We start from the raw sequence: 25,992 nt of genomic DNA, 5'->3' as shown, positions 1-25,992 counted from the left end.
ACCACCAAAGGGTGCCACAATTTGCCTGAATGACAGGTACGAAGCAACGAGTAGTTGCTCGAGGAAACACGACACAAATTAATTGTGCTCAAGGTGACAGGGGAACAATTATTACATTTATCTCGAACACCACTATGAGAGGGAACCCATGAAGTAGCAAGAAAGGAGGCGAGGCCAACAGAAGACACCGGGGTACAAGGAAGTGTTAGAGGGACACTGAACGGTGTCAGAGTAACTCGTAGGGACCAATTCCTAAAAGTTCTGGTACACAATCGAGTGGTACGCACACAAATGGTCATTAGAGGACAAGAAACACAATGTCTCAGAAACAAAAACTCCAAAAGTTCACAAGCGACGGGAAGGAAGACCTTGTATGGCATTGCCGTACATGTGAAACCATATGGATTGCCAAATTGGTCACAGACGTGGACGAGTGGTTGAACCAATTTCCAGCCAACCTACAGGGAGTGGTGGTGGATTGGTTTTCTGATATGGATAAGGCCAAGATCAACACATGGGACAATCTAAAAAAGGATTTTCAAGCAGAATTTTGATTGCTACGGGATGACAACGAGGTCGTCATTGAGATCTACAATTGCAAACAAGGGAATAAGGAAACCATATAAGCCTACAATCGAAGGCTCAAGGATCTTCTTAGCAGGATGGGTACTCAACTCGCTAATGAATGAAAGAAACGGTGGTTTGTAGAAGGATTCCGCAGGACACTGATAAGGAAGATGAAGATAGTCTTGCCCACATCATACACAGATGCTTACGACCGTACCATGAGCTTGGAAAGTGAGGGCAAGACGGAAAAGAAAAAGAAAAAGAAGAGTAAATCCTCATCCTCCTTTGAGAGCGATGAGTCCTCTGAAGAGGAAAGCAGTGCTGACAACGACGAAGAATCCAACAAGAAGGTTAGGGCCCTCCAAAAGGACATGGAGTGGATGAGGAAGGAGTTCAATTCCATGAAAGGAACCACTAGCCGTACAGAGGAGGGAGAAATATGGTGTACCAATTGTAAAAAAAAAGGACACACAAAGGGAGCATGTCCTAAGAATGCGATGTGCGATATTTGTCAGGTTTTGGGCCATTCTATAAAGGAGTGACCCTATAACATGAAGACACGAAGTCGACAAATGCTCTTCATGCAGGAATAATCATCCACCTTTGGCACTAATAATGAGACGTAGGGGAACAACAACAATGCCACATTCGACGGCTTCAGAAATAACCACCGAGGGTGACAGGGTGGAAATGACAACAAGAATCAAATACAATATGATTGTAAGGGAAGGCCCATAATCCAATGTCGTGCATGTAGCCAGTGGGGCCACTTTGCGAGAGATTGCCCAAAGGGTGACACTCAAAAATTGTCTTGATGGTGTGGTCTAGGGGACCACAAAGACGCCAACTGCCTAAAACAAATCATCCTCCTTAACATTAATGAGGAGAAGGTCCTCGTCCTCACTCGCAACTAGGCCGAGCAGGCAATGTATCCAGATCCCCGCACCGAGAAGTAGAGATTACGAGAGGTACGAAACGAAATAGAAAGGACAATGAAGGATACAAAAGATATGAACAAAACTACTTCGGGACAAATGGAGGGCGAGAACAACTTATTGAACTAGATGTTGCAAATGGAGGTGCCCATCAAACTTCAAGACCTCTTACAAATAGTATTGCAATTAAGGACGACATTATTAAACACTTACACAAACCCGCTAACAGTACCAGACGCATGAACAACCAATTTTACTATGAGAGTCGGCCACAGACCCCATGTTGCTAACTGTAAGCAATGGCTATCACGTGGTGGTGGTCAAGATGGGAATCCTCGGAACCATCCTGACGGACACCATTGTGAATGGTGGGTCTGGGGTGAACGTCCTTCTCGAGGAGACATGGAAGAAACTTGACAAGTCTGCCCTATGACCCATTGTATTCAACCTGCTTGGCATCGACTAGCAAGATATAAAGCCATTGGGGACCTTGGTGGCTCAACAGGTAACGAGACACAACCCTTAGTGCTTGATTTCATTGTGATTCCCTTGAAGAAAAAGGGATACGATGCCATTCTTGGAAGAGGATGGCTGGTTGTAGCTAAGGTGAATCACAATTGGTAAAAGAATATTTTGTCGATGGAAAGTGGAGGGTGGAAGTTCGCCATTGACCTCTAAGCACAGATAGTTAGTGAAGAAATGGCGTTGTCGTTGGAGTCTGAGTAAGACAGGGAACATTGGATGGATGAGGGAAGAGCCCACATGGATCCGAACGATTAGGGCATTTTGGAATTGGAGGAATGTTCAGGAGATGACACTAGTTCAATAAATGGACTTTTCCATTGGTAGATGGAAGACTATGAGTGCTTCCATTCTTACATGCTTGGCATTGAGGGACTTGATAGTGAGAAGGAGGTATTCCCACTAGAGAATGTGGAATACAAAGAACGCAACACAAAGATTAACGAGAGTCTCACTGATCGCTTTGAAGGGAAAGCCATGGGATATGAAGAGTCGTCAATGGAGGCCACCAATCTTGGCGACGTAGAAAACCCAAGAACATACTTGTCGGAGACAACTAGAACCTCGTACTGAAGGCTACAACATTTAAAATCATTATGGAGTATAAAGATGTATTTGCTTGGAGATATAAGGATTTAAGAGAGGTCTCGCTAGAGATGTGTGTTCATCGCATACCTTTGGTGCCTAGAGCCATACCTATACGAAAGCGATCGTACAAAATCAATAAGAACCATGCGATACGTACAAAATGAATAAGAACTACATGATATGCGTAGATGAGGAAATACAACAAATGCTGGAAGCCGATATAATATTCAAAATCCAAACAAGTGAGTGGGTGTCACCAATCGTGATATCCATGAAGAAGGCCGAGTATGTGTGGACTTCTAGGGCTTGAATGCTGTCACGATAAAAGATCCGTTCCCCATCCCGTTCATGGACACAATTTTGGAAGAAGTGGGACGTGACCTCATGCCAGAGGAATTTGAGTCCATCATAAAGGATACTAGGAGTCGAGGACTACAACAAGACTTCATCCGAGAAGGCCATTGGTGATGTATCATGGACGTGATAAAGAGCAGGTTAACCAAGGCAAGTAAGGCTTCAAATATCGCCCTCCCACAAATTACATTCATTAATGGCATTATGAATGGTACAGTATATGATTGGGCGACCATCGTTGATAGAATGGAGGAATTCATGAGATTGCAGCATCGCACGTTCGGGACACGACCTCATGCCAGAGGAATTTGAGTTTGTCATAAAGGGTACTAAGATTTGAGGACTACAGCAGGACTTCATCCGGGAAGGCCATTGGCGATGTATCATGGATGCAATAAAGAGCAGGTTAACCAGGGCAAGTAGGGCTTCAGATATCACCCTACCACAGATTACATTCATGAATGACATTATGAATGGTACGATATATGATTGGGCGACTGTTTTCGCTGATAGAATGGAGGAATTCATGAGATTGCAGGATCACACTTTCTATATGCCGCACCATGTCATCGAGTTGTTTTTTCAAGCAACATTCCATCAAATTCCAATGGATGAGTTTGATGTCCCACTACGAGGGAGATTGGCACCAAGAGAACCCCCAGTATTTTATTAGAGGCATTTGGACATGGGTGGCACAGTGGCCGATCAGAAGGGGGTATTGCAGGGCTTAGATGCGTACGTCACACTGATAGCGGACAGGAAGATACCATGGAAGGTAGTGGAATCGATTCAGAGGGAGAGAGTACCTCGGTTGGGAACAATGAGGCAATTGGAGGGTCCACAGTTTTCACTCCTCATTTGTCCACTTTGACACACTTGATAGCCACCCATGCCGCTTATTCCTCCTTTCGGCCAGAGGCATGCGTCTATTGTTATGACTCCACCCACGACCATGGCAGAGAGCACATATGTATCGACTCAGGCCCCAATAGATTTAGTTGCCCCAGATCTAGTAGTAGCGCCAGCAACAAGGTTCGTGAATATACAGACACCAGAGCCCAAGTCTCAAATTCGACTAGATGTGATTGGCTCAGAAGTTGTTTTCACCATATCTTCATCCTCGTTGGTTGAACCCATGAGTGTGGCCTAGCCAACACAACCATCACAAGGAGAGGATGAGGGTAGTGAGGTGATTGATAGAGCTAGTGCGTTCTTGAGATAGCAGTTCCAACTTATTCCTGCAGATGTCAGTTCATCCATTCAATCTCTGAGGCGAGGACAGGTATTCATAGGAGTAGCTGCCATTGTAGCGCCATAGGAGTTGAGAGTACCACAATCTGAGGATGCACTTGGAGATGAGGAGGCCGCACTAGAGGTGGACGTGTCCGCCACAGAAGGGGCAGAGATGGATGCAGAGCAAGATGTTGACACTGAGGACAAGATTGAATTATGGGTCAGAGGAGGAGAGATCCATGGTGAACATTAGAACCATGGAGGTTGTGTTGGAGAGAGGTTGAATTAACATGCTTTGACTTGTAGGAGGGAGATGCAGTTGGTTCGAGCTTATATCTAGAGGGGCTATCCAAAGCATTTTTGTTCTTGCTTTGAGGCCAGAGGATGACTAACTGTGGAAACACTAGAGATACTGGCTGATTGGACTATAGAGCCCAAGTTGGGACTATGCAACACTGCTATGGAGAAGCTTGTACATGAGATAGTAGAGGCATATAAAGATGTCTACTATGCTCATTGGTGTGCAAAAGCAGATAGAAAAGCAAAGAGGGTGGCAGCTGTGAGGTCCAGGGTAGTCGAGGCAAAAGCTTGAGATGAGCTAGTTGCTGAATTGGCTAGTCAGCAGGCAGCATGGGCGGCAGAGTGAGTAGCGCTCTTGCAAGACAAGGGAAAGGTTGAAAAAGGAATGCAGGCGGCCCAAACTTAGGCCATGGAGGCAACACTTCTCCTGAAGGAGGCGGTGGAAGTTAACACACGGAGGCAAAAGGACTTATGTATACGCACTGATGAGGTTTACGAGTTGCGCCACTTATTGAACACTTTAGGGACACAACCTCCTCCCTAGTCTATGTTTGTTTTTATGTTCATATGTTGTCTCCTAATTTTGTCAGTTTTGAGTCACCAGGAGACGATTATTCTTTTTTGGGGGGGGGGAGATGATGTTTTTTGGTAAACTTGGTAGTTAGTCGGTTACGGGTATGGACATGGTTGTGTCACTTTATTGACATCGTGTCAAATGTTATAAATGTGGCTTACACTTATGTAATTGACATCATATTGGTATTGAACATTATTGTTATGTATGAAGGCATTTGATGAATGAATAATATTTTACTTTGTTAAGTTATATGGTTCTTTCCTATTCACCTACCGACTGAACACTCTCAAAGAGGCATTTGAAGTATTCAAGACAATTAAGGATACATTTGAAATCAACAAATCAAGTAGATTGATTACATTAAAAAATCAACTAATGAATACAAAAATGAATAAAGGAAAAAATCTCATCCTACTTCGGGAAAAATTTCGAAATAAAAAATCATCCATCTTTTATTAGAAGCAAAGAAGAAGTTTTAAGAACAATCCATAATAGCACTTAGAGGAGTACCCATATTTTGAGAAGCATTCATTCAGGTTGTCAGCAAACCTTCAATACTAGTTTTTTACCAATTGAAAATGATTGCATATTAGAAGAATCTAGACTAATTTCTAGAGGATTCATTTGAAATCAAGTGGGAGGAAATCAAGCTCTTTTCTTAGTCTCTAACAACAAAGGGAAGAAGAGGAAATTCAAAGGAAAGAAATATGACAAAAGGAAAGGGAATAATATTTACAAAAAAAAACGATCTCTCCAAAATTAAATGTTATTAAGTGTGAGAAATTTGAACATACCTTTAGAAATTGTCTTGAAAGGGAAAAAAAATCCTAGCTTCTTTAGCCAAAACAAAAAAGGATGAAAATCTGTTATTCTACTCTACCCTATCAAGTGAGATGATATCAAATGAAAATGTGTGGATAATAGATAGTGGTGCTTCTTGACATATAACAAGATTCAGAAATAAGTTTGAAACCTTAGACAATTATCTCATTGAAGGAGTCACCATTGAAGACAACTCCACCTATCTAGTCTAAGGAATTGAGACTTGTTCTATACAACTAAGGATTGGGGTTACACTAAAATTGAAAGATGTTTTTTTTGTACAGGGCATAAAAATAAATCTAGTATCAATATTTGGTCTTGCTGATGAAGGGTTTCAAGTTACCTTCGATGAAGACAAAGTTTTGTACTGGCCTAAAAATATTGATCTAAAAAATGCTATCACCATAGGGCTAGAGATGGGACCCTATATAAACTATGCAACATTCAAAAGCAAGCCTTCAACCATGAAGTCACAAATTCTAATGAAGTATGGTATAGAAGGCTTAGACATATTGGATTCAGTTCACTTCCAAATGTAGAGAAAATCACCACTGGAACACCTAACTTAAATTCAAAACATATAGGCAACTGTAAAAGATGTGCTGTAGGAAAGAAAATAAAAAGACATTTTCCTCCTAGTGAACACAAGTCTAAATCAGTTATGGAACTAGTTCACTCTGACTTATGTGGACCTATGCCAACACATTCTCTAGGAGGATTCTCTTACTACGTAATATTCATTGATGATTTCTCTAGGAAAACTTGGATCTATTTTCAAAGGTCAAAGAATCAAATGAGGTCCTATCAAAATTTAAAGAATTTAAAGAAATTGTGGAAAATCAAATGTCAAAAAGAATTAAGACCCTTAGATCAGACAATGGGGGAGAATATACTTCTGAAAACTAAAAATTTGTTTGCACCTCTTTTAGGATTAAGAGGGAGTATATAGTACCTTATAATCCTCAACAAAATGGGGTCGCAAAAAGAAAAAATAGAACTAGTGTTGAAGCAGCAAAAGCCATGCTTTATGATCAAAACCTACACTTCTCTTTTTGGGTGGAGGCCACCAATATTGCTGCATATATTCAAAACAGGTGCCCATACTCAATATTAGAAAATATAATGCTTGAAGAGGTTTTTGCAGGAATTAAACCTAACCTAAGTCATATTAGAATTTTTGGTTGCACTGTTTACATTCACATACCTAAAGAAAAAAGAACTAAGTTAGAACCATCGAGGAAGAAAGGGATATTTGTTGGGTACAGTGAAAACTCCAAAGGGTATAGAGTCTATGTACTTGGACAAAGATTAGTTGAGGTGAGCAGAGATGTCATATTCGAGGAAAACATTGCGTTAAAACTATCTACAAGTACAGAAGATGAGCACATCACAGACTTAGATGAAAATCCACAAATTGAAATTCAGAGGGAGAACATATCAGAAGAGAATGAACCATTACCAAATATAGAAAATAAAGACATCTCTAATATCAAGAAAAGGCTATTATGGGCAAGAAAAATGATTGAAGAAAATAATGTTGAGCCAGAAGAAATTTTTAGGGAAAGCAAGAAAACCAAAAACAAATCTTGTTACACTGCGTTAGTAACTGAGCTTACTAAATCTAAACCATCAACTGTTGAAGAAGCCCTAACTTGTGAAGCTTGGAAAGATGCTATGGTTGAAGAATATCAATCTAGTTTACAAAATTATGTTTGGGATATTGTATCTAGACTAAAAGACAAATCAGTTGTTTCATCAAAGTGGTTATACAAAATCAAATATGCTTTAGATGATAGTATTGAAAAACATAAAGCAAGGTTTGTTGCTCGAGGTTTTTCTTAGAAGGTAGGTATTGACTATGAGGAAACTTTTGCCCTGTTGCTTGATAAACTTCAATAAGAGCAATATTGCAATTGTAGCATCCAAAGGATGAAAAATACATCAAATGGATGTCAAAACTGCATTCTTAAATGGAGTCATTAATGAAGAAGTATATATTGAACAACTTGAAGGTATTGTCATAAAAGATAAGAACCTATATGTGTGTAAGCTCAAGAAAGCCCTCTATGGCCTCAAACAAGCACCTCGAGCTTGGTATGAAAGGATAGATAGTTACCTCACTAAATTAGGATACTCAAAGAACTAAGCTGATCCTAAAATATATTTCAAAATTTGTAATAATGATATGTTAATACTTGTTTTATATGTTGATGACCTATTGATAACAGGAAATGATCACAACATTGGGAGATGCAAACAAGATCTTGTAACTGAATTTGAAATGAAGGGTCTAAGCCCACTACACTATTTTTCGGGCCTAGAGGCACGTCAAAAGAAAGATCATATTTTTTTAAATCAAGGAAGTACACTCAAGACATCTTGACTAGATTTGGAATGATGGACAACAAACTCCTAGCAACTTGAATGGAAACTAATCTACACAAACTAAAAGAGGAAGCTGTAAATTCAGAATCTATTGATCCTACTCTCTATAGACAAATGATTGGATCGCTCATGTATTTAGTAAATACTAGACTTGATATTTGCAATGCCACCAATATCTTAAGTCATTTCATCTGTGAATCAAAGAAGATTCATTTGATGGTTGCTAAACATATTTTGAGATATTTACGTGGCACTATTGGTCTTGGATTAAAGTACAAAAATGTTGAAATCAAACTTGAAGGTTGTACTGATTTTGATTGGGTTGGCTGCTCCATAAACTGCAAGAGTACAATAGGATGTTGTTTTAGTCTTGGGTTAGTGATGATATCATGGTTCAGTAGAAAACAACCTACTATTGCCTTGAGTTGCACCGAAGTTGAATATATGGCAGCCTGCATGGGAGCTCGCGAAGCAGTATGATAGAGAAAGCTATTATTTTGATTGTTTGGAAAGAAACTAGATTCCACAGTGATTCATTGTTGTTAATGCATATAGCTTCGGTCTGACATTACTGTGATAAGCGTATACATATGTATATATGTACAACAGTATGATGCACATACTATTATACATATATGCATACGTACTTGCTATACATGAACAATTCACAATTTGAAACCGATGACATATATATTTTCTAAGATCATTAAGGCATGATCGAAACTACTTTTGATTCCTTTGATATTTAGATCATTATTGATCTATCCTTTATATCGGGCCGCAAATCTTAATGATTGGTAATACATTGGTTACTTTGGTTAAAGTGTGTAACAAATCGTGAGGATTAGTTACTCTAAATAGGTGTGTGGATGAATGGTCATGTCTTCGAATGGAGACTTGAACATTCGTCCCCACACCTTTTCCACTTGATACATATACCAATATGCCAGAAGTAAACAAGCCATCGAAATCTATTAAAGCAAGTACATCAAAGGATTGAAGGAAATTTTGAGTTCAATAAAATTGTTTTATCTCTGTGATTAATGCACTAACTTCTATAGGTTTTAGAAGTGTATCAGTCCATTGGCATTAGTGTTCATACCTGCAACAAAATTGTGCATCAGTCTGCAATCGAATTAAAATCTGATAAGAAATTTTACATGGTATTAGAGCCTAGTTAAGGAGAGATCTCATTAAATTTAAGAGATCAGATTTCACATTAAATTGCAATCTATCCTTTCTCTACAAGATGACAAACACATTAAGATTCGAACACCACCTTGCAAGTGCTAATAACTTTGAATCTTGGAAACTTAAAAGAAAACAAATTGGAATCTTTTGTAAGAGAAGATCCGGAAGAACCTAAAAATGATCTAGAGAAAACATTATGGATCAAGAATAATGAGAAGGCCATGAAGATAATCGTGGAGGGTGGTCCAGATCACATTGTGCTTATTGTGGCAAAACATGGAACAAATCGCATGCTTCGAGCTCTTGAAAATGCATTCATAATGAATAACACTGGCAGAAAGCTTGCTCCTAAAAGACAAATGAATCAGCATGAACAAAGGAGAAACTATAAATGCCTTCTTCATGAGAATCACAGATTTGAGAGATCAATTATCTGCAGTTAGTTATGAGATTGACAACCAAGAATTATCCCTAATATCGTTAGGAGAACTTCCAAATTCTTGGGAATCTTTTGTTCAAGACACAAGTGCTAGATCTAAAATCCCAAAACTAGATTGACTAAGATTTGATTGTCTTCAAGAATAATCGAGACTACTGATTAAGGGAAAACACAAAACTTTAGATGAAGATGTTCAAGTTCTTAACAAAAACTCTCATAAGAAGGGAAAGAAGAAGAAGAACAAAAGGAAGAGAAACTTTCATAGAAAAGGATTGTCTAAACATAAGAAAGACATAAACATTCGTCCCCACACCCTTTCCACTTGATTCATATACCAATCTGCTCAAAGTAAACAAGGCATCGAAATCTATTAATGCAAGCACCTCAAAGGATTGAAGGAAATTCTGAGTTCAATAATATTGTTTTATCTCTGTGATTACTGCACTAACTTTTATAGATTTTGGAAGCAAATCAGTCCATTGGCATTAGTGTTCATACTTGCAAAAAAATTGTGCATCAGTTTGCAATCTAATTAAAATCTGGTAAGAAACTTTACAATTGTGATAACTAGAGTTGTATCAAACTTTCTTCTAATCCGGTCTTCCACAATCACTCAAAGCACATCGAAACTCCATACCATTACATCAGAGACATGGTTGACAAAAATGTGATCGAGCTGATCTACATCAGCAGTAATGATCAAAATGCTGACATTCTCACCAAGCCTCTTGCAAGGATGAAAATAGAGTACTTCAGAGGTAAACTTGGTATGACAAATTTGGAAATACATTTGTAAATTTATATATTTATGAATATTTGAAAATTAGATTATTTGCAAATTTGTAAAATGAAAGGTGACGACCTTTCATATGTGTTTAAGGTCACTAATGTAAGGTGACGATCTTATCAATAGTTGATCTATCTTCTAACACCAAAAGTGTTGAAGTAAGGTGTTATCATTGTTCTTCAGGTCGGATCTTGCCAAACACATTGATGACCATCATGGTTCTTCAGGCCAGATTTTGCCGGACACCATAATTGTTTAACTACAATTAATTGGTATTTAAAACTTATATATATATATATGTTTGTTTGAAAACCTTGATTGCTAAAGAGGGAGTGTTAAGAATGTTAGGTTCTTAGTAAAATTGAAACATCTAAATGATATATTAATTATTCATATTCATAAGTGTGTATATATATATATATATATATATATATATATATATATATATATATATATATATATATATATATATATATATATATATATATATATATATATATATATATATATATATATATATATATATATATATATATATATATATATAACCTATCATAAATTCATATTTGAAAATACCGATTGCTCATGACTTCTCATTCACATATAATATAAGTTATTCGACTCATGATGTTGTTTGTATTGTTTTTGCTAGACCTTTGTTATGTCATATTGATTGAGTATCAGGTGTATTTACATTGACTCACACCGATTAAGTATTAGGTGTCCCTTCATTAGTTAATACACTTATTAAGAAATTGTGTGTTATGTCTTATATTACTCTTTGATTAGTATCGAATATCTTATGGTTAGTTTTGATAACGTGCAATTATATATTTGTTGAAGCACGATCACGTAGGGTCATGCCCCTACATGATTATGTTTCAACATATATATACTTGCCCATTTCAATCTGCAGATGATATTAATTAAAGTGGCATATTGATCTCAGATTTAAATCAGAATAAAACTACTTATATATTGAAGATATATTGGATTCACATGAATCATTTATTTAGGAAATATTCTCATAGACATTAGTAGTGATTATATTCAGACTCACACAAAAGGAAGAAGTCAAGCATTCAAATTAGAAACTCGAGTTTCTCCAAGATCAAAGTAATCTCAAACTGAAATTACATTTGTTTAGTGTCCTCCAGTCAAGATCTGTTAAACTTTACAATATACATTGATATTATATTAGTGAACAGCTAGTAGCAAATAGATAATTGTGATGACAATAGTGTATGGTATTAACCTTAAATAAGACATTGAAGATTCCCTTTAACTAATGATAAGGATAGAAACCCAATCATCAATCGTTGAAAGCGCAAGCAGAGATAAGGAGAATACCTACGTGAAACCATTGCATAATTATTGTCCACTTCATGTTAAAGACAAATGAAACATGAAATTGCATTTAGTCAAGTCAGAGACAAGAGAACATAGTAGAAGAGACAGTTCGGACAAGGCACGAAGGATAGCGATATTTCGAGTTGGGGGGGATTAATAGAGGCATCGAAGGTTTTAGGGAAGATGTTTGCAATCATTACACACAACAGGTATGAGCATAGGCAGAGAAACATCCACGCAAATCTATGTCACTACATAACATTGTCTCAATCCATACTAGGAGACAAACATAGAGGGTCATGGAATCAGTAGTTGAGCATTGTAAAGTAACTCGATACATCTTACAAGGACATCCTTGGCCATATAGTGATTTGAACAATTGCAGTTTAACTCATATATATATATATATATATATATATGTCTTCCCCTTCAAAGAATAAGAGAGATGTCAAAAGTAAGATCAATTTGAGTATTTCTCTTTAATAGTATAAGAATGCTACTAAGAGTTATTACCAGTGGATAGGGATTTAACAAAAACTAAGATCTTATAATCAAAGATGAAGTAATAACTTGGTAGAGCGCATTCATTTGAATGTCAAGTTGCTCTAAAAGAGAACTTAGGGATTAGAGGGCATTCTTGGTTGAATGTCGGGTTTTTTTTAATAAGAATTCCAAGAGGAGAGATTTGTAGAGAATCTCTCAGAGGCAATATATATTCAATCATATGCATATGTTAGAGATAAGAGACTTGGTTAGAGGTGGGATCTCTACCGTGTATTGTTGTGATGAATATAGAGATCCTTGAGGCCTTAAGGAGAAGCTTTTCATATGACGATTGCCTAATTGAGAATTAGTTCTCATTAGAGGGTTAGGCAATTTGAGAAGAGTTCCTTCCGAAGGATTAGGAGGGTTGGTAACAAATAGTATTTAGATTGATACTTAATTACTTTAATATTTCTAACATGTTTTGGATTTTAAATATATATTTGCTATATTGTACTAACAATTTGTTGCATGTTCCAACATTCATTCCTTAAGCTACTAGAGGACACATTACAAAGATCATTACTTTGCTTGATGCAAGAGCCGCACACAACTTCATTGATGACCAATTGGTTGAGAGATGCAACATACAAACAAAGGACTCTAAGGGTATAAGAATAAAGGGTGCAAATGGCTAGATTCTTAGGTACGACATGAAGATTTTAGATCTGCCCATGCGTTTGAATAACTTTGAGTTTAAGGCAGATTTTTATTCGGTGACCTTGAGAATAATGATATGATATCGGGGATGACATGGCTTCATGACATAGGTGGGTTTACCCTTAATCTTTGTGACATGGAAATGAGATTTTAAATGAATGGGAAGATCCATGTGGTAAAGGCCCTTAAAGACACTAGTTGCCAGACTATACCTTTCAAGAGGATGGAACAACTCATGCATCATGACATGGTTGAGTGGGTGGAAGAATCTGTTATGATGCCATTACAAGAGATGACAACATTTTATTGTTATTTTGGGCATTTTGATTTTGTCCTTATTCCATTTGGGCTGACTCATGCGCTCGCTACATTTCAGTCCACAATGAACAAACCATTTCATTTATAGTTGAGGGAGTTTGTGTTAGTATTTTTTGATGACATTTTGGTGTACAACAAATTTGGAGGGAGCATATTGCACATCTTGCTGCAGTTTTGAGTATTCTTGGAAAATAATCCTTGTATGCCAAGGAATGCAAGTGTGAATAAGGCTTGACAAAACTGTTGTGATTAGGTTACATCGTCATTGCACAAGGAGTAGGTATGGATCCAAACAAGGTGAAGGCAATCATTGAGAGGCCTACACTTGAAAATCTTACACAACTTAGACAATTTTTGGTCTTATGTGGCTTTTATTGCAGATTTGTTAATGGATATTCATGGTATGTAGCATAGCTTATAAATCTAAGCAAGAAGGGAGCTTTCGTTTGGACTCAGGAAGCCCAGAGTAGAGATTGTATTTATGTAGTGGTTGATTGTTTAACTAAGTATGCTCATTTCTTTCTGATCACTATTACATATTCAACTTCATAGGCCGCATAATTGTTTTTTAGTGAGATATTTCAATTGTATGTGCTATCACACAACATTGTTGGTGATAGAGACAATTAGTTAATGAGTAAATTTTGGCAAGAGATTTTGAGATTATGTGGGACTTAGATCGCTTTGTTTACTAGTTACCACCCACACACTGATGGCCAGACATAAATAATCAACAAATGGGTGAATGGATATCTCATCTAAACTAATCTAAATATACTGCTCGTAAATACTTGATGGGATGTGACTCTCCCCATGGGTCACGTCACCCTACTTAAGGGAAGACCTGCGTAATGATCAACCATAGGATAGGGAGTCATAGGAGTGATATGTGTAAGGAAACTCAGGTGTGGAAACAACTTCCTACACTAATCTCATAAGGAGAGTATGATGCAAATCCTATTAAAATCTTCTTCACTTACAGATTCAATATCATGTAAACAACAATATTGCAGCCAACCATGCATACATAAAATAGACAGAGAAGAAACACATAACACAAAGATTTGCCGGTGGGGAAAAACCTTTCGGTAAAACAACCCCACCCCTTCAGAACCTGCACAATGTATTATCTTCAACACAAGGTTACAATACACTTGCAATGCAAGTTCAACATCGACAACAAAAGACTCCAGTAGCTACTCGCAATACCAACAATACACCTTTTTTGCATCGCTTCTCTTCACAACCCTAAAAACGCTTATAACATGCGCTTCACTTTAGGGCTACTCCCAAAGGTAAACCGTATTAGGGTTTTACCATTCTTCGAGAAAATAGGAACCCCAAATTTTTTTTGTCTTCACCTGTCATTGAATCTTCCTAACATAGCTCTTACATGTCATAGGAATCCGTCATAACCGTTTTAGTCATGATCTCCTTACACACAATTCAAGATGTTGACACATCAACATTATTTGCAAGAAATACAATTTACAATACAAATAATAAGAATAGGAATTATACAAGGTTGAGACACCTTATTCCTAACAATATGGACAAGCATTGGTTGTGCTAGGAAAATATTAGAAGAGGATATCAAGGGAAGGATAAAAAGAAATTGGATAAGGGATACATCAGACAAAGAATCGCCACTTGGGGAGTTCAGTACATGGTCAACAGAAGATGTCAGCTTGGAAAAGTTGACAGGAGGCAAAGGTGCCATGTGGAAGGTGAGCCCCACTCCTCTTGGTCAAACAAACATAAGAAATGCCATCATGTATGTTGGGAATTCTGATCACATGGTAGTATATGTTATAATAGTAATTTTTTAAACTAAGATCATATTAATAGGTATATCCTAAGGTAATAAATAAAGTTATAGAAGTCTTTATTGAAGAATTGAAATATATGATATATGTTATAGAACATTTTATGGATACATACATACATACATACATACATATATATATTGGGATTGTATATATGATATAAATATGAATATAGACAAATGTATGTCAATGTAATTGAATAGAATTATATTACTATTATAAATGTATATAACTTGTGATGTCAAGGAATTAGAATGGTTTTGTCAATTCCTTGATTCTCTCACTATATTCTTGGGAGTTGATATATGGTGTTGTGTAGCGAGAGGCAAAGTAAAACCAGAGATTATACTGGTGTCACATGCCCTGTGACAAGTCAATCCATGCTCTCCTAAGGATAACTATATGAGGGAAGTAAGGGATCAGGGTTTAAACATGTTAATTACTAAATACATTATAATAAATATATACTATTTAGTTAAATTTAATGGATGTTAGAATTTGGTTACTAACAGCCTCTGAGTTGGGGTCTTTACAAGGAACTATATTATAGGGAAGCAAAAGGAATGGGTAAAGTGGATGTACCTTTGTGAAAACTGCTTCAATACCACCTACCATCTTTCTATTTAGATGACACCATCTATGGTCCTGTATGCTTATGAGGCACCTAGCTTTCTTGATTTATTGATGAGAGGTCGTATATATAATAACCCTGCCAGGTTATAGCTTCAAATAACATCAACTTCCTTTACTAGTCAAAGATTTGGCATTTAATCAAACACTTGCCAACTTGTTGTGATAGTTCACATGTATTATTTCTTGTTTTTCCAAGTTTCCATACATATGTTTTTTTTAATGAATATATATGAAAAAAAAGACAAGTGTTGTTAAGGAAATGAAACAATTCTTATTTTTGCAAATTTATTTGATAGCAATTAAAAATAACACTGGAAAGGCTTATTCTGAAATTTCAATTACATACAAGTAACCTGTTGACTTGATGGTACACATTTATATTATTGTTCAAACAAATCTGCAACTCCTAGAATTGTAAATGTTGGCTCAGATTGCCCTTAAATTCAGATGTGAGACTCCTTATTTAGACTGCAGCCGTTTACAGACTTCCTAAATGAGTTCGTAGGCCCAATTATTAAAATTGCAGTCTTCAGCAATGAAATGTATGACATTAAAATGAAATGCAGGCTTCTAAATATAAGTTGCAGCCCTTGAAAAGAGATATGCATTCCCGTTAATGAATCACGACCCTTCAATGATGCAATCTAGTGCCTCAAACAACCAAATGCTGCTTGTAGGTATTGCATCTTTCAAATAAATTGCCAAATTCCTCAAACAGTAAATGTAGGCACAATATAATATTATTCTCACCAATTCAAATGAAATTCTTCAATAACAGAGCTCTCGTTAGCCACAGTAAAACAACAGGAGATATGCAAAATGCTATACAACAACAACAAATTGCAAGTGAACCTTTCAACAAATTCTCAGTTTCAAATCTACAATACTTCAGCTGTAGATCCAGTTGAACAACCCAGAATTCAGACCTTATACTTCAACAAGGGCACAAAAATTAGAGCTCAGAAAAAACCACAAAGGCATCAAAAGCAAATAAAATATCCAAGCATGCTTTTCTCAACAAATGAGCATGTATTTATAACCTCCAGATGCCCTTTTTGTTGCCAAAATATAGCTTCACTCAAGAAGCTTCCATTAATTAGAAGCTTCCATTAGATTCTTTCACTTCACTTATTAGTTGTCGATTCATGGAACGGATCCGATTCGGGTACACGAATTGGATCCATGGATTCGGGATTTTTTTCCCAATAATGATTCGTGGAGGATTTGTGTGTATATGTGTGTATGTATATATATATATACATACACACACACACACTAAAAAATAAGAGAAATATACATAATTCTAAAACTAAATCATTTCATAGTATGAATCTATGATTCTAGTATGCATCTGTGAATCTAGTATACTTGATAATTAATCTATTTTCACGATTATAAAGAAAATAAGATCCTCAAGGATCCACAGGCAGAATCAAGAATCTTGCTCGGATCCAAGTGCGAATCTGGACCTGAATCGGATCTAAATCTATGAATCTAGTATACTTGATAATTAATCTATTTTCACGATTATAAAGAAAATCAACACATTCACATTCATGATTTTATGTTTTTGTGCCTTGTATTGCCATAGATTCATGTTGGAACTTCAGGCTGAGGCTTGGATCTTGAGGATCTGAGCCGAGCAGGATCCTCAAGGATCCACAGGCAGAATCAAGAATCCTACTCAAATCCTCAAGGATCCAAGCGCAAATCCGGATCTGGATTGGATCTGAATCCGGATCCGGCTTGCCTGGGACGAATTCGGCAACTAAGCTTCATTTGGGTTAACTAATTAATAAATGACTCTTTCCAATGATAACTCAACCCTCAACTAAGTAAAATTATAAAGTTAAAATATAACTTTATAATAAGCCATTTAATAATTTAATAATAATTTGGCCACTACAAATATAATAACTCCTAAAATACTCATCATTTAGATATGCCGTTTGAAATAGGAGTCATACCTATATTTTCTCCATGTGACCAAGTGCACTTTCCAAAAATAGAAAGGGTCCATCTCAATCAACACCCCACTTACCACAATAGCAAGTAAACAAAACTAAGCCCAAACGAAGTCCAATATGAGCCAAATAAAGACCAAACTATAGCTTACTGAATTGTGGAGTAGACAAGACCCTCCCAAGCCAAGCCATTGCCTCAAAAGACCCTCTATCCACAACGATTGGCCTAGGAGGATCACACTAATAAGCTAATCCCTAAAACTCCAATGCTAGCGAAAATTGGGACATTACGATATAGTGCCTAGTGCTCGAAATATGCTACAAGAAAATCAAGATATCACGAGGGCTCTCAAGGAGAATATTCAGAAAACATAGAACTGATAGAAGCAATATGTAGATAAAAAGAGACTTGAATGTTCATTTGAGATAAAGGGATATAGTATACTTGATGTTGGAACCTTATAGACAGTTTGCACTTAAGAAGAATGGTGCAGAGAAGCTTAAGCCCTTATACTACATACCTTTCACGATCCTTAGGCATGTGGGTGAGGTCTCTTAAGAATTGGTGTTACTAGCTGATAGCAATGTCCATAATGTTTTCCATGTGTAATGCCTCAAGAAGGCATTAGGACATTGTGTGGTTCCTTCTACAACTCTACCACCCTTAGATGATGAGGGTCAGTTGATTTTGGTACCTGAGGCTATATTAGATGTGAAGGACAAACGGTTGAGGAGATGAGTTATCAAGGAATATATAATCAAATTGAAGGACTTGTTGGTTGAGGATGCTACTTGGGAAGGTGAGGAGATTTTGCAGCATCTAGAGTTGAGATTGTTTGGGGACAAGCAATTTTGGGGAGGACAAACTATAATGTCCCCTTCTCACTAGTGCTCAAATTTATTAGAGTTTGGCCTATAATCAAACCCTTGTAGGTGTTGAGGAGAGGGTTGTGTAAGCAGTTTCTTACAGTTGCAGATGATATTGTTTGCGTGTTATATTAATTATATTTCATTATTACTTTAAAGTGTAACTAAATATTATTTTGAAAAAAGGAGGAATCTTCTAGAAAGTTAGATTAATTTTTTTTTTAGGAGGCCAACCTCTTGGAGGAAAAGAATAAATACGGAGGAAAGCCGCACTGTTGGATATAAAATGTGTTTCCATCTACTTTTCTTGATAACTTGTGGAGCCTATGGTTTCTGCAATTTGCTACATTGGTCATTGGGAGCAAACACTTCCATTGATTTGCACAATTGAGGTGGTGAAAGATCTTGCAAAGGGTCACAATTGTAGGAGAAGACAAATCAATCTTTTCATTGTGCCAAGTTTGTTGCCTAAGGTCAGATTTGTGGAGTAGGATTGAAGAAATATGTTTGATATTAGTTTCACATTTATAGCAACAGGGCTGGGATATTGGATAATGATTCTGGAAGAGTTCGTAAGACTTTCCTATAGCTGAAGGTGAATTGTGTCGTTGCTATAGTATTGCTGTGACAGTACCACTGTTACAATAACATCTAGATATTTTGGGCAGTTCCCAAGTTCCCATCCATTTATATTTTGCATTGTACTCAGGCTAGCTTTGAATACCTCTAGGGCATATGTAGGGATTTAGTAATCAGTTGTGGAAGCATGATTGTCTGATTTATATCAGAATTTTGTATTAGAAAGTCGTCATTTTAAAGGGATTCAAATATCATTGAAGTTTGCATGGCAGGTGCTTGTCCTAATGCATATTGTTGTAGATGCATATTTTCTCATCTCTAATCAATGGTAATACACTTCAAAAATACCAAAAAACATTTGCATCTTCATTGTTAAATATTTTGGATTAATCAGAATTTATATCAGCAATGTATTCCTTGTGTGCAAAGTGTTTGACGAAATTATTAGGTCAAGAAATTAGAAAATTGAATTCAGAATTGCAAGGGATATTACAACAAGGCACATCAATTCTCTTTAGATTATTCGAAAGGACCAATCTGGTGGAGACACCAATCACCACAATTGAGCACCAACTCATCAGGAGTTACCAATCTCTGTGAAAACATGGCACTAATCTCCACAAATCTGCGCAAAAAGTTTCACAGAAAATTCTCTTAGATCTGCAATAATTCACCATCAGTTCTGCTGTAACACTCTCCTTAGATCTGAAGAGCACACAAATATACTGAGAAGGGTTGGGGGGGTGGAATAAGTATATTAACAAGTTTTCCAATTTAAACTCTTATGCAAACATTTAACTTCAAATGTTAAAATGAACAATTATGCACATGAACACAGTAACACAAGATTTACATGGAAACCCAATATGAGAGAAAACACGGCAAATAAATGTTTTCTCATATAAATTGTTTTTTTACAATTTGATTTGCAGGCTCCAACCTACTAGAGGCTACAAACTCTATGTTTATGAGCACCGACTCACTGGAAGCTCCAACTCCCAAACTTTGCAGGCTCCGACCCACTGGAAGCACCAACCCCCACTGCACACAAACTTCTTTTCCACCTTGACGATGGTGCAACTCAACTGATGATGGACAACTTTACTTCACACTTTTCTCTTTAATCTGATATTTATCTGTATAACTTCTCATTTATCTCTGCACACATTCTTTGTTTATATTTTCAATAAACCTGCAACTTTCCATCTTTGATTCAAATAGTCATTTTCATGTTTTATTCACATACTTTTCTTCCACAATCTTCTCTGATATGTTTGATCTGCTTTCTTCACATCACTTTATATTCTGATAAATATATATCAGATCCAAAATCTGAGATTCTGATTATATATATTCCTTTTCTTACACTCTTACTTCTCACTATCTGACTTCTAACTTCGCATACTTCTGATATATATATCAGATAAAGAAATCTAAATATATATATTTGATCTGTACTTTTTGTTTCCTGCTCCAACGATCTGCTCTCTCTTCACATATAAATCTTATTTCAATTCTTTACACAACCTTTATTTCAGATATATCTGTCTGGTCTATTTCTTTTTCTCACCACACACTTTATTTCTTTCCTTAATAAGTTAGTACATTTTTCTACATGCTTTACTATTATTCCAGAAATACTAATCGCACTCTTCTTTTATATACTCTTCCACAATCCTTACACTCACCCCCCCTTTTTTTCAAAGATACATTCTATATTTATATCTTTTAATATAAGTTTAAAAGCTATCTCTTGCCCAAGAGAGACATCGGTTCATTATAATCTAAACCTTTCAACCTCACTTTGTAATAAGATTTTTTTAATTAATAATCACAACCTTTTATAAAATATCGAGCCTTTGTTTCTTCGATGACGACGTTTCAAAATTTCATCATATCCTCGTTCTCGTGCTGCATTACATCTCCCTTGTTTTGATGATGTTTTTCCTTATGCATATCACTGCTCTTTTTTTGTTATCAAACCAAAGTCGCAGACCCTTTTATTCTGCATACTCCGTAGGTGACGTGGAAAGCCCAGATCAGTGACTGTTCACGTTTTCACTGTTTGGATCTTTTCTTTACATTGGGGTTTTTATATAAAATTTGTATCGTCTTACTTACATGACGTTCAACCTTTTAGAGTCCATATGTTACATTCTGACAGGTCTTGTATTTTTCGAGCAGCTCTTTGTTGCTATGTTAAATTCAAACGCTTTGATTTTATCAGGCCTTCAAATAATATTTCGATTCTCCGACTCATAGGCATCTTCTGATGTGGAATATTTTCAATCACCGACGATGGCTCCTTTGATATTCATGTACGAATATATCATGTATTCTTAATATTATATCTCTCACTGCCAATATTTGTTTGTTGCAGACATAAGACGTATTTCACTGCTGCCATTGGCTCTTATCAAATAATTGTTGTCTTGTTCATGAATGACATGGCTTGTTGGTCTGAATAAAACTTCTTTAATATTCTCCACATCACAGACTACTTCCTAAATGTCAATGGCTTTGAGGTATCGCTGCTTCAACTTGACGTGGATTCAATTTATGCGTTGCTTAGTCATCTTGTCTCAGCTAATCTCTTTTATCAACGTAAGATATCTCTGTCACAGTGCACTTAATTCTTTTTGTTTTCCTTTTTGACTATCACGCTGCTTGTCCTTGTTTGGTCTCATTCATGTTATCGTACCTCTATTATGCTAAGTATGTCGCTTCTGAGTATATCATGCCAAGTATTAGTTTCGATGTCTCTCTATTGAATACAGTGAAGCTTATCTCTTGCCACCGCTTTTCATAATAGTTTCGAACATGTTTGACTCATCATACTACATCTTTGCATATACATATTCAATTCGTGATTCCTTATTTCGTTTCTTTTATTTCTTCATTTGTTCTATCGGCTGCTTTATTTGTTCCCAGTATGTGAATCGCTACATATAGATATCTTCCATAATCCAACTTCTACTCTTCCGGGTATGCTATACATATTCTCTCTAGATTGTAGCTGCTTATACCATTCCCATTCCTTTCATCTTATCTTAGCAGATGATATGAATTTTTGTTAACTCAGCCTTCACATTACTCTGCATATTCTGTTTGATCATTCTTATATGTCAATCCTCTTGTAGATATTATGGATATATTATTATGATCATTATTGATAGTCATCATGTCTTTTAATCAATAATATACTTTTAATATTGTTATATTTTCTTTGAACATACTGCCCCATGTAATATCTCTGTTCCATATAATATTATTGTATTTCTTCCTCACATAAAAAATGCTTTCTTTGAACACACTTTCATATATACTTTTCTTTACCTCTTCATTTGATGGTTTTTAAGTAGTTTCTCTATCTTCATAATAGTCATTCATTCAAAACTTTATTCATCTTCCTTTGACATCAATGATGCTGACACTTATATTCTTGCCCATGCTTTTGACATCGATGACAATATTTCCATCAAGATCTACTTTTAAGGTCTGCTCAGGATCTGCACTGGGGTCATTACAAGTTGAGAGAGAGGAGTATAAAGGAACTCCTAAGTCTAAAGACGCCATCTAACATCCAACGTGTGTACATTGTGTCACAGTCCTCAGGAGGAGGAAACCTAAGATTCCAAATATTTGGAATAAAGAAAATGAGTTGTGAGATGTCAAAAGAGGACAACAAACTTTATGGATTTCTTACCAAGTTAATTCCTAACAGAAATCTACATTAATGTGCCTTTGACATCTATGACATTATCTCCAACATTTATATGGGGCGAGGTGTTCCTTGTTTACTCAACATGTAGAACTTCCTATGGGTTGCAATAATTGTGGTAGAAAAAGACAACACTAGGGATGCTGCTTTCTTGACATTTACCTATATAGGTAGTGAAAAGGACATCTCTTCTAGGGATACCTTAGGAGACTAGGCAATAGTTCTGAAAAGAGACTCACCAATGTTCCAAACCTGGTTGCTAACAACTGTTTCTGATATTATGGTTCTTTAGAAAAATAAAAAATAAACTTTTGTAAATCTTTCTACAGAGTGGAATATAGACTCCAAGGTTTTTCCCCAGTACAGCAACCAGTCATAAAAAATATTAATGAGAAGAGAGGCTCTCTTTATTCAAACAAGTGAGAAATACTTCCACATTCTTAAAACTTTTTCTTTCTTCCTAAAAACTTTACCCATGTCATTATTATGAAAAATGTAAAGTTTGCATTCAGTAGAAGGATGTTACTGTTTTCTCTTGCTCCAGATGGGATCTTCTCTTCTATTAATTTCTCCATCTGCACCCCCTCATTTGATTCCCACTTCAATCTTGACTGCCTCTAGTGCCTTCTTTTTATCCTCAGCACTCAAAATATCCTATAATTCCCCTCCCTCCCCCCCCACGACTTATCCATTTTCTTGCCTTTCTAATCAATTGAATGGCCTGTTAGCCTGTAGGTTGGGCATTAAATATGAATGAGGTGTACCAGCTCTGCATGCTACTAAAGCATTGCCCAGGCTGCCAATTCACTAGGCATCAAATCAAAAAAATTAAAAGTAAAACAACAGGCACCAAGGCAAACCACACCTCAACAATCAATCAAACCACCATGAAATAATACAATAACAACATTTAATGACCAAATCTCAAATTGCCTAGAAAAAATGATCCACACTTAAAGGAGATAAATGACAAGTGCCACCATCAATAGCAGAGGGCACTAATTGGATTTGATTCCAATAGCAAATCTTCAACTAGGTTTTTATTGGAGGGTGACTATCAACCTCCATCCTCAACTTCCCTTTCTCGTTAATTTCACAAGAGACAAAAAACCTGGTGCCCAAAATGAATTTCTTTTCAAAACTAATAGTCACGTTCATAGATACCAATGGATGCTCCTTTTCAAGTGCACCCACTTGAGGAGTTTTTAATGTTGCAAATAATTTAAGTTCTGCTGTCAGTGAATTCCTTCATTTGTTATAAATGCACTTACCCTAAGAGGAAGATTATTGCACCAATAACATCCTAGGCACCTAGAGACACCTTGGCATAGATGTTGGAACAATAAATGGCAGGATTAATGAGGTTGATGACACCTTAATCCTAGCAATTTCACTCATAAAATATGCTGGACCTTCAAGTGGACTTAGAATGGGCCATTTCATACTAATATATGCATAAAGCATAATGGAAACCCCAAAAGTGGTTGGAGCCTAACGACTCAAGATTTACTAAAATTAAATTCTGATGGTGCTTTCATGTTCAAAATAGACAAATCAGGTATTGGTTGACTATGTTGAAGATAAAAGCTTTGGCCAGATTAATGATAATCAATAGCATGATCTATACACACCCACCCACTCACACCCACCTACATACATACATTATTATACGACTTAGAATAATATTGATCTCATTGAAATTGATCATCATTCATATCAGATCATAACACCTCTCAAATCCAAGTATATTATCGATCTGCATTTGCAAGATTCCATCTATGAAATTGTTCTTTTATGTTCTTCTCATTTTGATTGAGCAATGATCAAATGTTTGATTGAGTGAATCAGATCGAAGTCTGATTATTCTTCATATCAGATCAGTGATATATATTGGTTGAGTGCAAACAAATGTTAAAGCCTGATTAGTATTCGGGCCTGTTTACTTGGTAAACAAATAGTTATAAATGAAGAGGCATGTCATGAATGGGCATGCCTCCACCTTGTGGAGACACATCCATTCATGGGCATGACTCTCCATTTGATTATATATACTCAAACCACTCAGGTGGAAGAGTGGAAATCAATAAAAGCTCTGCTCTTGTAGATCGAATACCATTGAAGGAAAATTCAGACTTGTAAATTCATTGTCAGTATTTCTCAATATTGATTTGACATCACCTTCATTCTTATATAGTTCAATATTCCGATTATAATCTGCAAGAAAGTACAGTGATTGTAAGAATCATATTTGAAAATATAAATGACATAGATCAAATCTGAAAGAAATTTAATCATATTTAACAGGCTAGCTCAAACAGACTAGGCAGGTATTGGTTGGCTAGTCAAAAGATACAAAAGAAAATGCATAATTGCCTGTTATTTTCATTGGAGAACAAATTGATTATGTGCCTGAATCCAAGCTCTAAGTCAAATTGATAATTTGAAGGAAACTCATAGGAGAATAAATGAAAGTAATCAAATTAATCAGCATCAAACAAGAGGATAAAAGACCCTGCTTTGAAAGATGGGGATCATAGGTCTTTATTATCTTTTTCATAACTGTAAGTGCTTATAACTTGGTCAAAATATTTTCTGTCTGTGATTATGCAATCCCACAGATTCAATTTATTTCATATTTTAGTGCTTCATTGTACTTTTTCTGTTCGTGTATCTTCTTATTGACCAATTATCTTTTTTGCTCGCTGATGTTATTTCTGACATGGCCATAATCAGTCAAATACTTGTTATTTTTAGGATAAAAACAATGGCTTTCCTTTGCGCAAAACAAATTAAGGAGTATTGTTCCCTTGATTTCCTGTGTTGTAATTTAA

General features: G+C 36.2%; 1 protein-coding gene across 8 annotated transcripts in view; it reads left to right on the top strand.

Moving 5' to 3' along the window:
- TSK (tetratricopeptide repeat (TPR)-containing protein) overlaps positions 1-25,992 on the top strand; it is a 133,906-nt gene that overhangs the window by 93,374 nt on the left and 14,540 nt on the right. The gene's annotated exons all lie outside the window — the stretch shown is intronic.

This window comes from Cupressus sempervirens, chromosome 3 (assembly GCF_028749045.1).
Source record: "Cupressus sempervirens isolate cs-2001-9-10 chromosome 3, ASM2874904v1, whole genome shotgun sequence".
Lineage (NCBI taxonomy): Eukaryota > Viridiplantae > Streptophyta > Pinopsida > Cupressales > Cupressaceae > Cupressus > Cupressus sempervirens.
Note: the sequence above shows the minus strand (reverse complement) of the source record. Positions and strands in the feature narration are given on the sequence as shown.